The sequence below is a fragment of the Salmo trutta genome, unplaced genomic scaffold, assembly GCF_901001165.1.
Source record: "Salmo trutta unplaced genomic scaffold, fSalTru1.1, whole genome shotgun sequence".
In the NCBI taxonomy this organism is placed as follows: Eukaryota; Metazoa; Chordata; class Actinopteri; order Salmoniformes; family Salmonidae; genus Salmo; species Salmo trutta.
This window is the reverse complement of record NW_021823380.1, coordinates 27,696-44,958: the sequence shown is the minus strand read 5'-3', so window position 1 is coordinate 44,958 and position 17,263 is coordinate 27,696. Positions and strand designations below refer to the sequence as shown.

Here is a 17,263-nt window from a genome sequence, read left to right as displayed (position 1 = left end):
GGTCCAACTCATCCCAAACCATCTCAATTGGGTTGAGGTTGGGTGATTGTGGAGGCCAGGTCATTTAATGCAGCACTCCATCACTCTCCTCCTTGGTCAAATAGCCTTACACAGCCTGGAGGTGTGTTGGGTCATTGTCCTGTTGGAAAAACAAATGATAGTCCCACTAGGTGCAAACCAGATGGGATGGCGTATTGCTGCAGAATGCTGTGGTAGCCATGCTGGTTAAGTTTGCCTTGAATTCTAAATAAATCACAGACCGTGTACCCAGCAAGCACCATCAAATACCTCCTGCATGCTTCACGGTGGGGACCACCACATGTGAAGATCATCCGTTCATTTGCTCTGCGTCTCCAAAAGAATGGCAGCTGGAACCAAAAATCTCAAATTTGGACTCATAAGATCAAAGGACAGCTTTCCACCGGTCTAATGTCCATTGCTTGTGTTTCTTGTCCCAGCCAGTCTCTTTTTCTTATTGGTGTCCTTTGACCATGAAGGCCTGATTCACGCAGTCTCCTCTGAACTGTTGATGTGTCTGTTCCTTGAACTCTGAAGCATTATTTGGGCTGCAATTTCTGAGGCTGGTAACTCTAATGAACTTATCCTCTGCAGCAGAGGTAACTCTGGGTCTTCCTTTCCTGTGGCGGTCCTCATGAGAGCCAGTTTCAATCATTAGCGGCTGATGGTTTTTGCGACTGCACTTGAAGAAGAAACTTTTCAAAGTTCTTAATTTTCCTTTATTTTTTTATTTTTTATTTTTTTGGTTTACTAGTTGATTCCATATGTGTACTTCATAGTTATTCTACAAAGTCGAAATAGTAAAAATATCAAAATACCCTGGAATGAGTAGGTGTCAACTTTTGACTGCTTCTGTATATGCTTAATTTAGTTATTTATGCAAGTTTAGATTTTTTTTAATATATTCTAATTGTGCACGATGTGACTATAATGACTTGAAAAAAGTTGCTTGAAAGGCATGAGCTCTGCTTTGTTTAACTCATGCTGTACACCCTTCATTAGTCTCTCTCATTCACAATTTGACAAGCACTTGATAATGCCTCATGTCACTGCCCCATCCCCTTTGTCTGTAATGCACCCTATGAAAATCCATGCCTTTTGCGAGCAGCGGCCATTGTGCGCTTGCCCGGGAATGCTGCGTTGTGCCTTTCTCCCGTTGCGTTGTGCCCTGTGCTTTCCTACGCTCCTCTCACTCACATGGCTCTCCATGTGATTGGGTCTTTCTCACAGTGAAGACACATCGGATAGCAAAAGCACTAGCCTACAATGCATTCAGAAACTATTAAGACCCCTTGACTTTATCCACATTTTGTTACGTTACAGCCTTGTTCTAAAATGGATTCAATTGTTTTTGTTCCTCAATCTCCACACAATACCCCATAATGACAAAACAATAACAGGTTTTTTTCTTTGGCAATTTATTTTTTTAAATTCAACTGGGCTATACTCCTGTTGTAAAGATGCAATGTGTTTAATATTAGTAATGTTGAGAAATATAGTAGACCTAGCCTATAGAAAGCTGATGGGATCATTCTCTTTATGAGGCCATCACCCTGTTTTCTCGTGCGATTGCATAGCTTATAGAAATGTTGCGCAACATGGGCACTCTTGAAGTGTTTGTTGTTTCAATGACATTTGCATTGATATCGGAGTGATTAGTGGGACAATGGAGAGCTGAGTACCAGGCAGTTAGCAAGTTTGGTAGGCTCATAACGACCATCGGCATCATAGCTTGGAGATGCCTAATTACCGTGACTAAACGGTCACATTTGTTCGTTATCATATATGCATAGTCACTTTAACGATACATTCATGTACATACTTCAATGACCTGACCAAACCAGTGTTCCCCGCACATTGGCTAACCGGGCTATCTGCATTGTGTCCCGCCAACCCCTCTTTTACGTTACTGGTACTTTCTGTTCATAATATGCATAGTCCACTTCAAACCATATCTACATGTACATACTACCCTCATCAACCCTACTAACCGGTGTCTGTATGTAGCCCTCGCTAGCTCTATATAGCCTGTCTTTTTACTGTTTTTTTTTATTTTTTTTAAAGACGTATTGTTCACCTAATACCTTTTTTGCATTATTGGTTAGAGCCTGTAAGTAAGCATTTCAGGTGTAGACCTTAGTGTTGTATTCGGGCGCATGTAACAAACTTTGATTTGACCTGGAGTTTGACTGCCGGTAATACGGTCACTGCAACAGCCCAGGTCACTACTCCATTTACACTGTATTTGGTTTGAAAATCCATTTCCTGTGTAAACCAGGAAGTGCTGCGGGGCATGGGGGAAGTGAGAGCGTTGGAGGAGCGCTCTCTTCACGGAACCTGGGATATCGCCGACCTCCAGAGGTGGAAGTGGAAGGCTTCAGAAGACCCAGGGAGGGGTGTGAGTGTTGGTAAGCTTCAGTTCAGCATTGGTGGGGGTGAAATATTGCATCTGGACACATGCCTTTTGTTTAAAGATGAGAGAAGTTACTGTATCAGTGTACCTTGAGATTCAGGAGCTGTCAATTCAGTTCACAATGGAGTAGGCTGTAGTGTTTGTTAACCAGCTGTGAAATCTGAAGAAGAAAATGTGTTTACAATTGTTTGTTTTTGTCTATGTCCTGAGTGTTCGTATTTGTTTTGTTTCAGGGGTGTCAAGAGGTCAAGTGTTGGTGTGAGAGGAGAGTTCAACGTGACCATATCACCCCAAAGAAATCAGGACCTTCTTTGTTTACTTCAAGCTCAAGTAGAAAGTTCCAGTTCCCTTCAGTCTTCTGTGAAGATGGATAACTAGTCTGCAGAGAGGCCTTCTGACATGTAGAACATGGGATTAAACATTCTGTAATGTACATTTTGTCTATTTCTTTATTTTCCTCAGTTGAAGTGCTTCTGTTTTAAGGCCTTGGAGAGGGGAAGGTCATTATTGATGCCTCAAAGCATCTGATACCCTCATAACTACTGGGTTAGGTTCTCACTGTTTGAGTAGCGGTAAGGTTGTTCATCTGTACGCCGTAGGTGAGAAACGTTCTTCCTGTTTGCAAGTGAGCGCAGTGCTGACAGTCCACAGTAGACCACACGGCCACTTCCTGTTATTGGCCTAGCGAATAAGAACTTTTCCGTAGGGTGACAGTCTATAAATCAAATATTATTGGTCACACACATGGTTAGATGTTAATGCGAGTGTTGCGAAATGCTTGTGCTTCTAGTTTCGACCATGCCATAATATCTATCAATTTCACAACTACAAGTGTAAAGGTAGGGTGACATTAGTCTATAGCTGCACTTGGTTCACTTGAATTGTCCCTTTCCAGTGGCTCTAAAATGCGCCGTTCAAATCAAGAGCACCCAGTGATCAATCTGAAAGTTCAAATATAAACTCATCCAGGGTTTCTGTTCAGAACCATTGATAGAGGAGTTGTGGAAATTCACCGCTAAAGACATGCCTAGTTAAAAAAAAAATATATATATATATATATATATTCAAGTCAATAAAGGACATTCTTATTTACAATGACGGCCTACCGGCGAACAGTTGGTTAACTGCCTTGTTCATGGGCAGAATGACAGATTTTTAACTTGTCAGCTCGGGGATTCGATCCTTTCGGTTACTGGCCCAACAATCTAACCACTAGGCTACCTGCCGCCCCAAAAGTCGAAGTAAGCTAAGCAATCTTTAATGCACAGAGGTTCATTAATTCAGTACAAGCCTGATGGAACTCTACGGGGAGGTTCCCTTTATACTGCAACACAAACAAGTCCTCTAAGCATGGTTGGTTCCTGCATGTGACTGACTGATAGCACACCAGGCTTCTTACCTTAAATGAGATATTGTGTCACTCCTTGTTCCCAGAGCAATGTTCTGGGCGTACTGCCAAATTGCTTCTGAGTGTTGTTTACTCCTTTGTGCAGTCAACTCGCCACTCGCATGAACCCAACCAAGACAGGTTATTAGAAAAGCAGCATTGTGCCAAACATGATCTCACACACACAGAGAAGTTTCCATTAAATGCATTGCTTTTTCTTGTGACGTCTACCAGCCGGTGACTCATAGGATTTTGCACCTGTTCAATGGAGAAAGACAATGAGATGAGCAAGTGTCATTTTGAAGGGGCAGTTTTAGGCAAGCATGCAAATAGTTTGATCACTTCGTACTAAGGGATAGACCTTTACCTGACATGCGTTTTATCACATTCGCAAAAGGATGATGGGAGATACTTTGCTTGGTTACTGTGGACATACTGAGATTTCAGAAAGGACATGGTGCTGGGACCACACTCTAGGTCAGGGCTGTCCAACCCCTCTTCTGGAGATCTACAGTCCTGTGGGTTTTCAGTTCAACCCTAATTTAACACACCTGTTTCTGCTAATTAGCTGCTCAACACCTTAACTAGCTTAATCGGATATGCTAAATTAGGGTTGGACTGAATCTACAGGACAGTAGGTCTCCAGGAAGAGGGTTGGGCAGCCCTGCCTAGGTCAATGGTGCCAAACTCATTCCTTGGCCTAGTCAAAGATGGTGGATAAATAAAGATGGTTCACTCAAGCCATTTACCATTGTAAAAATATGAAATGTTCCTGTCTAAGTGGGTGTTCCCTCTTGCGTAAGCATGCTTTCCCATGTGAGCTCACGGTTCATCCAAATGGGGCTTGTTCCTCTGCCCAGGTGTTGCTGATGCCAGATCTCACAACACCTGGATAGGTATTTTACATATTACTGGTTGATGCATGCAACATCTGAGCAGGGGAACGCAACCAATATCTGGCATGCTCACACAAGAGAGGGAACATCAGGCTCCACTTGTCTGCTCACCCGCCCCGACCCACATTTCTTTGCCAGTGAGATGTCTTGCTCTGAGACACACCCCCATAGTGGACCAGAGTGGTTTCGCCCCCAATCAGAAAAAATTAGGCGGAGGGATGTCTTGGTTTCTATACCGTCTCTGGCCTAGTGTTTGCTGGTTTTTGGTGTTTACTTTCAGTTAAGACCTAGACAACCAAGTGAGGAGAGTTTCTTACTAATCAATGATCTTAATTAATCAATCAAGTACAAGGGAGGAGGGAAAAACCCGCAGACAATCGGCCCTGCGCTAAGAGACGGGAAGCAAGTTCAGGGAGTGAGCGTTTTAATTCATAAACGCAACATAATACAAAATACGAACAACGCACAGACATGAAACAGAAACAATGACACCTGGGGAAGGAACCAAAGGCAGTGACATATATAGGGAACTAATCAGGGAAGTGATGGAGTCCAGGTGAGTCTGATGACGCGCAGGTGCGCGTAACGATGGTGACAGGTGTGCGCCATAATGAGCAGCCTGGTGACCTTGAGGCCAGAGAGGGAGCACACATGACAGACTAGATCTTTAATCAACAAATAAAGCTGGTTCAGAACTGCCGATACTTGAAATCATCTGGTATAAAGCAGAGAGCAAGACCAAAAGAAGATGACATTATTGGGTCAAATGTTCAGCATGAAGAAAGAACAAATTACGCACATAAAGAAGAGACTTCAGTGTGTGGAGAGGACTCCCTTCCTTACTGTGTTACATCTGTGCCTGCCACGCCCCCTACTGCTCATCCTGTGTTTCCCTACTCTGCCGCCACTCCCCCAGTGCTCTCTCCGTCTTTCTGTGTGTGTGTGTGTGATTGTGTGGGCGTTGACAGGTGTGCTGGAGGCGGAGCAGATCCCCACCAGCTGCAACCTGTTCCATAATCAAGACCTCTACAAATACGCAGCCCTGCCACTTCCACGTAGCCAGATCGTAATCTCTGCTCAGTCAGTCTGTGGTTTTAGCTGTTTACGCCTGCTTTCGTGTTGTTCCTGGTTTTCCTCGCCGCTACAGGTCTGTCCGCTCTGACTCTGGTCCCTGTGTCCGGTCCCACATCTCGTCAATCCTGCTACCCTGTCCTGGATCCCCCACTCTACTGTTTCCTTGGATTCCTCTCCGGACCTGCTCACCCAGCCCCAACTCCCCTCGCTCCAACCTCAGCACCTGGCTCCCTGCAACTCGCCCAAGCTTTCCCTGGCCTGCACCTCATCTTCCCCCTGTTTTTCAATAAATACCTTGGTTACCTGATCCCAGTCTTCTCGTCTGAGTCTGCTCTTGGGTTCACCTGCTCCACGTAACACATCGGTGGGTTTTTCCTTAAATGTTCTTATCTATTATATGTTTAAGACCTATGTCTAAACATTATTATTATTTTTTACAGTTCATTCGGAAAGGAATAACAACCCTTTTCCACATTATACGTTACATACTTATTCTAAAATGTATAAAATAGTCTTTATTCCTCTCAACACACAATACTTCATAATGAAAAAAGAAACAGGATTCTAGAAATTTGAACATTTTATAATAAAAAGATATCACATTTCCGTAAGTATTCAGAGCCTTTATTCAGTACTTTGTTGAAGTACCTTTGACAGCGATTACAGCCTCGAGTCTTCTTGGGTATGACGCTACAAGCTTGGCACACCTGTATTTGGGGAGTTTCTCCCATTTCTTCTCTGCAGATCATCTCAAGCTCTGCCAGGTTGGATGGGGACCGTAGCTGCACAGCTATTTCCAGGTCTCTCCAGAGATGTTCGATCGGGTTCAAGTCCGGATTCTGTCTGGGCCACTCAAGGACGTTCAGAGACTTGTCCCGAAGCCACTCCTGCGTTGTCTTGGCTGTGTGCTTAGGGGCCATTGTACTGTTGGAAGGTGAACCTTCATCCCCAGGACCTCCGACTGGGGCAAAGGTCTAAGAGCTCTGGAGCAGGATTTCATCAAGGATCTCTCTGTACTTTGCTCCGTTCATCTTTCCCTCAATCCTGACTAGTCTCCCAGTCCCTGCCACTGAAAAACATCCCCACAGCATGATGCTGCCACCACCATGCTTCACCATAGAGATGGTGCCAGGTTTTCTCCAGATGTGACATTTGGCATTGAGGCCAAAAATGTCAATCTTGGTTTCATCAGACCAGAGAATCTTGTTTCTCATTGTCTAGGAGACTTTATGTGCCTTTTGGCAAACTCCAAGCTGTCATGAGCCTTCTACTGAGAAACAGCTTCCGTCTGGCAACTCTACCATTAAGTCCTGATTGGTGGAGTGCTGCAGAGATGGTTGTTCTCCCATCTCCACAGAGGAACTCTGGAGTGCCATCAGAGTGACCATCGGGTTCTTGGTCACCTCCCTGACCAAGCCCTTCTCCCCCATTTGCTCAGGCCGGGCGGCCAGCTCTCGGAAGAGTCTTGTTGTTTCCAAACTTCTTCCTTTTAAGAATGATGGAGTCCACTATGTTCTTGGGGACCTCCAATGCTGCAGAATTGTGTTGGTACCCGTCCCCAGATATGTGCCTCGACACAATCCTGTCTCTGAGCTCTACGGACAATTCCTTCGACCTCATGGTTCCTGAGTGGCGTTGCGGTCTGTATCACAACCGGCCGTGATTGGGAGTCCCATAGGGCGGTGCACAATTGGCCCAACGTTGTCTAGGTTTGGCCGGGGTAGTTCATTGTAAATAAGAATTGTTCTTAACTGACTAGACTAGTTAAATAAAGGTTTTTAAAAAATGGCTTGGTGTTTGCTCTGACATGTACTTTCAACTGTGGGACCTTATATAGACAGGTGTGTGCCTTTCCAAATCATGTCTAATCAATTGATTTTACCACAAGTGGACTCCAATAAAGTTGTTGAAACATCAAGGATGATCAATGGAAACAGGAAGCACCTGAGCCTAATTTCGAGACTCATAGCAAAGGGTCTGAATAAGTTATTTCAGATTTTTATTTTATTTTTTACATTTGCTAATGTTTCAAAAAAACTTTTTTCGCTTTGTCATATTGGGGTATTGTGTGTCGATCGATGATAGTTATATATTTTTTCATACATTTTAGGATAAGACTAACATAACAAATATGGAACAAGTCAAGGGGTCTGAATACTTTCCGAATGCACTGTATATACAGTATCAATGGTTCCAATGACCAAGACTTGGCACAGTCAAAACATGTAGGAGTAATAACTGCTATGAAGCAGAGGGGTGAAAAATGCTAAAAAGGAACCTTTCATCTCTACAGAACCTTTTCAGTCATGAACTGGGTTCTATGCCTCCTGGAATGTCCTGAAGGGGACAGCCAGGAGAGCTAGTTCCCAGCTGCAGGTTGCAGAGACTCTGTTCACCCGGTACCGGGTCAGCTACCCAGATGGACCATTCACAAAAGAAGAAGCTCTGCAGAAGCTGTAGGACCACTGCTGGGATGTCTCTGAGGTGCCTGATCAAAATACTCACTGATTGTGACTCATTGTGTATTTATATGTATTAATTATACCTATCATTGTAACCAAGTGATTAAACAATCTCATATCCCACTTTTGTCAGACACATTTTGAAATTAAAGACCCACAAAAGGAATTATTGTAATAGATGTAATAGAAGTACTGTTCTCCTCTTATTCTCCTTCTGTCTTATCTCCAGGTGCAGCACCATGATGGGATCACAGGGACAGAGTCTCCCAAGGTGTCTGACATGTACATAGAGCACCTAACCCAGGCTATGATGGGAGTAGAAGAACTCCTAGCTGCCCTCTTCCTCCTGCCCCAGGCCCTGGGCACCGCTAGCAACTCTGAAGCCTTCAATAGACAAGACTCTCATAGCAAGGGTAAAGTACTGTACTTCAAAATAATAATGAATAATTGAAAAATATTTATCCTTAATTATTTGACATGAACTCAGAGATGTGGATTTGTGAAAGTAGTAGGATGGGAAGCGGGTTTTCACTTATCCAATCACACACTACAGATCAGTGAGTACACATCAAGGAAGGGGGTGCAAAAGGATATATTTTGTATTCTAACAAGGCCCAAGGTTCAGCTTGGTCCAAGGCGTCATTTCATGACGATCTTCATCAACTACAACATGGGTCTTTTTTACATAAATCAACATTTTGATAATGAATGTAATTGCAGGCTCCCATCAGGACCTGGAGCAGCACATCATTGTGTACAACCCCCTGGCATGGAACACCACCGCCATCATCAACGTCACGGTAACCTTCCCCATGGCAACCGTGTTCGACGACCAAGGACAGCCCGTACCTGCACAGGTAGTGTGGATTTATCCAGTTAAACACTTTGTAGAACAATGAGTCACCATTATATCACTTAAAAGCCATGTGTTAACCTCTCTAGGGTATGTGGGACGAAATCGGCCCACCTACTCAACAGCCAGTGGAATCCCGTGGCGCGATATTCAAATACCTTAGAAATGCTATTACTTCAATTTCTCAAACATATGACTATTTTACAGCATTTTAAAGACAAGACTCTCGTTAATCTAACCACACTGTCCGATTTCAAAAAGGCTTTACAACGTAAGCAAAACATTAGATTATGTCAGCAGAGTACCCAGCCAGAAATAATCAGACACCCATTTTTCAAGCTAGCATATAATGTCACAAAAACCAAAACCACAGCTAAATGCAGCACTAACCTTTGATTTTCATCAGATGACACTCCTAGGACATTATGTTATACAATACATGCATGTTTTGTTCAATCAAGTTCATATTTGTATCAAAAACCAGCTTTTTACATTAGCATGTGACGTTCAGAACTAGCATATCCACCGCAAACTTCCGGTGAATTTATTAAATTACTCACGATAAACGTTCACAAAAAACATAACAAGTATTTTAAGAATTATAGATACAGAACTCCTTTATGCAATCGCGGTGTCCGATTTTAAAATGGCTTTTCGGCAAAAGCACATTTTGCAATATTCTGAGTAGATAGCTCGCCATCACGGGCTAGCTATTTTGACACCCACCAAGTTTGGCACTCACCAAACTCAGATTTACTATAAGAAATTGGATTACCTTTGCTGTTCTTCGTCAGAATGCACTCCCAGGACTTATACTTCATCCACAAATGTTGTTTTGGTTCAAAATAATCCCTAGTTATGTTCAAATATCCTCTGTTCTGTTCTTGCGTTCAAGACACTATCCGAAGGGTGACGCGCGGACGCGTATTGTGACAAAATATTTCTAAATGTTCCATTACCGTACTTCGAAGCATGTCAAACGCTGTTTAAAATCAATTTTTATGCGATTTTTCTCGTAAAAAAGCGATAATATTCCGACCGGGAAACCCTGTTTTCGTTCAAAGTTGAAAATGGCCTCTTCACGTGCACGTGCGCGCCCGTCTCATTGTTCTCAGATCGACCACTTACCAAATGCGCTAATGTTTTTCAGCCAGGGGCTCCAAAGACATCATTCACCGGTTTGCCGCCTTCTGAGAGCCTATGGGAGCCGTAGGAAGGGTCATGTTACAGCAGAGATCCTCAGTTTTCAATAAAGAGAGTGTAGATGGTCAGAGGGCGCTTCCTGTTGGGAATCTTCTCAGGTTTTTGCCTGCCATATGAGTTCTGTTATACACAGACACCATGAGTTCTGTTATACACAGACACCATTCAAACAGTTTTAGAAACTTTTGCGTGTTTTCTATCCAAATCAAACAATTATACGCATATTCTAGTTTCTGGGCAGTAGTAATAACCAGATTAAATCGGGTACGTTTTTTATCCGGATGTGAAAATACTGCCCCCTACCCTAGAGGTTAATGGAACTGCAGATATATATCATACCTTATAAACACACTCAGTTTTCAGATAACTGATTGTGTTCATTGGGCACTCAGCAAGAAACATTTTGCAACCGAAAATGAAAATTAGTGTTTCTTATTGGACGAGTCCAGGTATTCCTTCTCAGTTTGTCTGTTTTCTTCTGTTTAGTGTCTAATGAACACGGCCTGTGTCTCTCTGCTCCCAACAGACCCAGAGTTCAGCTGACTCCAACATGACCTATGACCTGTTCATCGTGGTGGACCTTGGCGGTCTCCAACACAAGAAGTACCTCATCAAGTTCTCAGAGAAGCCGGGTAAAGAGGGGTCCTTGACCCACCAGGCCTGGGTTGTGTCGTTCAAGAGACTAAATGTTTCACAGGAGTTGAAGACAGGAAGGAGACTCTTACCGGTTCTGAATGAGTGTTATAAGATCATGCTGGACCAGGATACTAACCTACTGCATAGCATCACCGACAGGTAGTTATAGTCAACATTCACATTAGGGGCACATTCAACAGGCAAACGTTGTGGAACGTTGCAGATAAAGGTCATTAATAGAGCTGATGTGATTTCTTCTACAGAGAAGAGAAGCATCTTTATTTTACTGAACGTTGCACAACGTTTTCCTTTTGAATGCAGCCCAAGTGTTAGGTCAACAATGCCCCCTGAGACCTTTCTGTGACCCTGACAGGCATGAGAAGAGAACGGTGAGAATGAGTCAGGATTTCTGGGAGTACCAGGTCAATGGGAATGTCAGCGCAGGGCCCATCTCTGACAACTACATCTTCAGTGCTAACGGCTCGGCAGTGAGGGCGTACAAGGCCGTCAAGATGGAGATTGTCCCTGGGAAGATCATCACTGAGATCAGACAGTACTTCTACAGGTGGGAATGTGAACAACTCCTTTCTGTCAGTCTTTGGTTTCCATGCACCCTCCTTCCGTGGCTACTATCTCTTTAATATTCCATCTATCACCTCTCGTTCTCACACACGCGCACACTCATACCACACTACACCTTAGTAAGGTGCAGGTCTAATATTGGGTGGCTCACATTAACAATGGGTTCTGTCTGCAGGGAGGAAACAGATGAGGACTACACCTACTCTGTCACCACCAGAGTACCACAGAGTTTCCCCAGGGGCAGGCTGTGTTACAGGCTGGAGCAGAGCTACTCGCTGGGCCCCCTGGTGGTCAACACCGAGGCTGTCCTCAGGACCAAGACCAGCCTGAAGAACAACAGGACTCTGTTCACTGACGACAACGGGTACCAGATGATGAAGAGGCCTTCCAGGACGTTCGTCAATGATTCTGTTGCCAGAGTGAGTGGGTTGTATTTAAGGACAGTTTTGTGTAGAGGATTAAATGTACACAACTTCCACAGTACCTTGCCAGCCAGAAGATGTGCTACACTTTGAGCCTGGTTCCTCAAGGTTTCTTCCTACTTGGGTGTTTGGTCTCCTCAGCTTTCCTTTTTGGTGGTTCAGGCCTGGGTTACTGTTCAGGACTTTGTGACAATTGCTTGTGTTTCTTCCCGTGTTTGTGTACTGCAGAACTACTACCCCATGGTTCGAATGGCCTACATTGAAGATGACTCTAGCAGACTGGTCCTCCTCAGTGAGAGAGCTCATGGTGCATCCAGCCAGAGTGAGGGAGAGCTGGAGGTGAGTGTGTTTTATGTATGAGATGCGTACACTCACACACACACACACACACACACACAACCTCAACCCCTTGTATCTGTCCCAGGTGATGCTCCACCGACGTCTGTGGAACAACCAGGAGTGGACTCTGAGTTATAACCTGACCCTGAACGACAGCTCGGTGGTGAGACCTGTCCTGTGGATGACACTGGGCTCCCTGGCTGCTACCTCCTCTCTCTACCAGAGGGAGGCGCTAGAGCTGCAGCACAGACCTGTGGTCATGCCCATCGACAGGCCACGTGAGTCCACTCCTTATAGCTCTCCTGTTTCCAGGCTCGCAGGTTGAACTTTATTGTCATGAATCTTGACCTGGAGGCAGAACTGAACAATTTTCCTCTAGATGCTCCAGCTGCAAAGTGAAAATTAGCTATATCGTAAACATTCATGAAAACAAAATGTGCATTTTGGTCTTAATTTAAGATTAGGGTTAGCAGTATGTAATGGGTTAAGGTTAGGTTTAAAATCAGATTTTATGACTTTGTGGCTGTGCTAGTTAGTGACCACTCTGCAGAGCTGCCTTCAGGACAAGATTCATGACAGTAAATACCAACCTGCTTAAAGCACGCACAGCTACTTTCCACTAAACTTTCCCTGGAAATCCATAGTGGAATCCATTCTAAAAACAAATACACAATTGAAACCTTCCCAAATAGAGTCGACCATGTTTTTGCTCACCTGTACTATGCATTGTCACAATGTATGATCTCATACCCACAATGCCATTCACTGCCCCCTCTAGAGAAGGCCTGGAGGAAGGAGCCTCGGACCAGATCTCCGATTCGCCCCGTGGTCCTGCCTGACAACCTCCACCTGCTGACGCTTAGTGTCCCGGGCTGGGTCTACAACTCCAACCACACCCTGCACCTCCGCAACATAGAGACTGGTTCCACACAGCCGGACTACGATCGGGTCCTACTCAGGATCATGCATCTGTATGAGAAGGGGGAAGACCCGGTTCTGTCTCAGCCATCTACCATTAACATGAAGGTAAGAGAACACCGCTAGATGAGATCAAAATGAAGAGACTTTGATAACAGATGTTTGTGTATTAAATGCTAAATTAGTGAACAAATAGTTGAGATATTGACATTTGGTGGTCTCTCCTTGGGCTGTGGCGGTTACGAAATTTAGTTAGCCGGGGATTGTCAAGCAAATAACTGTTGGTCTCACGGTACTTGACTGTTAATTAACAAACACATGTAGCATCTCCTGGCTTCCAGACACAACCTACAAGCCACTGATGCAGACCTATCAAACCTCTACATATTATAAAGTCTAATAAGTCCATGTAATATAGCCTACACCTTCACAATAAACCCATTATTTATTTTAGACAGGTCTAAAGAAGCATGATATGAAGAAAATGTAGTCTATTTCAGAAGAACAGAATAGCATATTCTGAGTTGTCCTGATCTGGCTTATGCCATATGGCTGTGGGCTACACTAGTTCATTTAGCAGACAAGATTTGCTTAGAATTCAGTGTATTATTTTATATTATAGTTTGAGGAATACAATTGAACAAAGCTGAATAAAGTAAATATTTTCTCAACGATTTGAGGGAGTGCGTACATGCAGCTTTTCTGAGTTGAGAGGTTAGCAAAGAAATGGGTACTCCTACAGTACCAGTCAAATGTTTGGAAACACCTACTAATTTAAGGGTTTTTCTTTATTTTTACTATTTTCTGCATTGTAGAATAATAGTCAAGGCATCCAAACTATGCAATAATAGATATGGAATCATGTAGTAACCAAAAAGTATTTGAGATTCTTCAATGCAGCCCCCCTTTGCCTTGACGACAGCTCTGGACACTCTTGGCATTCTCTCAACAAGCTTCACCTGGAATGCTTTTCCAACAGTCTTGAAGGAGTTCCCACATATGCTGAGCACTCGTCTGCATTTCCTTCGCTCTGCGGTCCAACTCATCCCAAACCATCTCATTTGGGTTGAGGTTGGGTGATTGTGGAGGCCAGGTCATTTGATGCAGCACTCCATCACTCTCCTCCTTGGTCAAATAGCCCTTACACAGCCTGGAGGTGTGTTGGGTCATTGTCCTGTTGGAAAAACAAATGATAGTCCCACTAGGTGCAAACCAGATGGGATGGCGTATTGCTGCAGAATGCTGTGGTAGCCATGCTGGTTAAGTGTGCCTTGAATTCTAAATAAATCACAGACCGTGTACCCAGCAAAGCACCATCACAATACCTCCTGCATGCTTCACGGTGGGGACCACACATGCGAAGATCATCCGTTCATTTGCTCTGCGTCTCAAAAGAAATGGCAGCTGGAACCAAAAATCTCAAATTTGGACTCATAAGATCAAAGGACAGATTTCCACCGGTCTAATGTCCATTGCTTGTGTTTCTTGTCCCAAGCCAGTCTCTTTTTGTTATTGGTGTCCTTTGACCATGAAGGCCTGATTCACGCAGTCTCCTCTGAACTGTTGATGTGTCTGTTCCTTGAACTCTGAAGCATTTATTTGGGCTGTAATTTCTGAGGCTGGTAACTTTAATGAACTTTTCCTCTGCAGCAGAGGTAACTCTGGGTCTTCCTTTCCTGTGGCGGTCCTCATGAGAGCCAGTTTCATCATAGCGGCTGATGGTTTTTGCGACTGCACTTGAAGAAACTTTCAAAGTTCTTTAATTTTCCTTATTTTTATTTTTATTTCTTTTTGGTTACTAGTTGATTCCATATGTGTTACTTCATAGTTATTCTACAAAGTCGAAAATAGTAAAAATATCAAAATACCCTGGAATGAGTAGGTGTCAACTTTTGACTGCTTCTGTATATGCTTAATTTAGTTATTTATGCAAGTTTAGTTATTTATGCAAGTTTAGTTGTATGTTTATTTTTTTTAAATATATTCTAATTGTGCACAATGTAACTATAATGACTTGAAAAAAGTTTCTTGAAAGGCTTGAGCTCTGCTTTGTTTTGCTCATGCTGTACACCCTTCATTAGTCTCTCTCATTCACAATTTGACAAGCACTTGATAATGCCTCATGTCACTGCCCCATCCCCTTTGTCTGTAATGCACCCGATGAAAATCCATGCCTTTTGCGAGCAGCGGCCATTGTGCCCTTGCCCGGGAATGCTGCGTTGTGCCCTGTGCTTTCCTACGCTCCTCTCACTCACATGGCTCTCCATGTGATTGGGTCTTTCTCACAGTGAAGACACATCGGATAGCAAAAGCACTAGCCTACAATGCATTCGGAAACTATTCAGACCCCTTGACTTTCTCCACATTTTGTTACGTTACAGCCTTGTTCTAAAATGGATTCAATAGTTTTTGTTCCTCAATCTCCACACAATACCCCATAATGACAAAGCAATAACAGGTTTTTTCTTTGGCAATTTTTTTTTTTTAATTCAACTGGGCTATACTCCTGTTGTAAAGATGCAATGTGTTTAATATTAGTAAAGTTGAGAAATATAGTAGACCTAGCCTATAGAAAGCTGATGGGATCATTCTCTTTATGAGGCCATCACCCTGTTTTCTCGTGCGATTGCATAGCTTATAGAAATGTTGCGCAACATGGGCACTCTTGAAGTGTTTGATTAGATTTTCAATGACATTTGCATTGATATCGGAGTGATTAGTGGGACAATGGAGAGCTGAGTACCAGGCAGTTAGCAAGTTTGGTAGGCTCATAACGACCATCGGCATCATAGCTTGGAGATGCCTAATTACCGTGACTAAACGGTCACATTTGTTCGTTTATCATATATGCATAGTCACTTTAACGATACATTCATGTACATACTTCAATTGACCTGACCAACCAGTGTTCCCGCACATTGGCTAACCGGGCTATCTGCATTGTGTCCCGCCAACCCCTCTTTTACGTTACTGGTACTTTCTGTTCATATATGCATAGTCACTTCAACCATATCTACATGTACATACTACCTCAATCAACCCTACTAACCGGTGTCTGTATGTAGCCTCGCTACTCTATATAGCCTGTCTTTTTACTGTTTTATTATTTTTTTTAAAGACGTATTGTTCACCTAATACCTTTTTTGCATTATTGGTTAGAGCCTGTAAGTAAGCATTTCAGGTGTAGACCTTAGTGTTGTATTCGGCGCATGTAACAAACTTTGATTTGACCTGGAGTTTGACTGCCGGTAATACGGTCACTGCAACAGCCCAGGTCACTACTCCATTTACACTGTATTTGGTTTGAAAATCCATTTCCTGTGTAAACCAGGAAGTGCTGCGGGGCATGGGGGAAGTGAGAGCGTTGGAGGAGCGCTCTCTCACAGGAACCTGGGATATCGCCGACCTCCAGAGGTGGAAGTGGAAGGCTTCAGAAGACCCAGGGAGGGGTGTGAGTGTTGGTAAGCTTCAGTTCAGCATTGGTGGGGGTGAAATATTGCATCTGGACACATGCCTTTTGTTAAAAGATGAGAGAAGTTACTGTATCAGTGTACCTTGAGATTCAGGAGCTGTCAATTCAGTTCACAATGGAGTAGGCTGTAGTGTTTGTTAACCAGCTGTGAAATCTGAAGAAGAAAATGTGTTTACAATTGTTTGTTTTTGTCTATGTCCTGAGTGTTCGTATTTGTTTGTTTCAGGGGTCAAGAGGTCAAGTGTTGGTGTGAGAGGAGAGTTCAACGTGACCATATCACCCAAAGAAATCAGGACCTTCTTTGTTTACTTCAAGCTCAAGTAGAAAGTTCCAGTTCCCCTTCAGTCTTCTGTGAAGATGGATAACTAGTCTGCAGAGAGGCCTTCTGACATGTAGAACATGGGATTAAACATTCTGTAATGTACATTTTGTCTATTTCTTTATTTTCCTCAGTTGAAGTGCTTCTGTTTTAAGGCCTTGGAGAGGGGAAGGTCATTATTGATGCCTCAAAGCATCTGATACCCTCATAACTACTGGGTTAGGTTCTCACTGTTTGAGTAGCGGTAAGGTTGTTCATCTGTACGCCGT

General features: G+C 43.5%; 1 pseudogene; it reads left to right on the top strand.

Annotated features, from left to right (window-relative positions):
* Positions 1-2,311: 2,311 nt before the first annotated feature.
* Positions 2,312-17,099, top strand: LOC115190473 (epididymis-specific alpha-mannosidase-like; annotated as a pseudogene).
* The last annotated feature ends 164 nt before the right edge of the window (positions 17,100-17,263 follow it).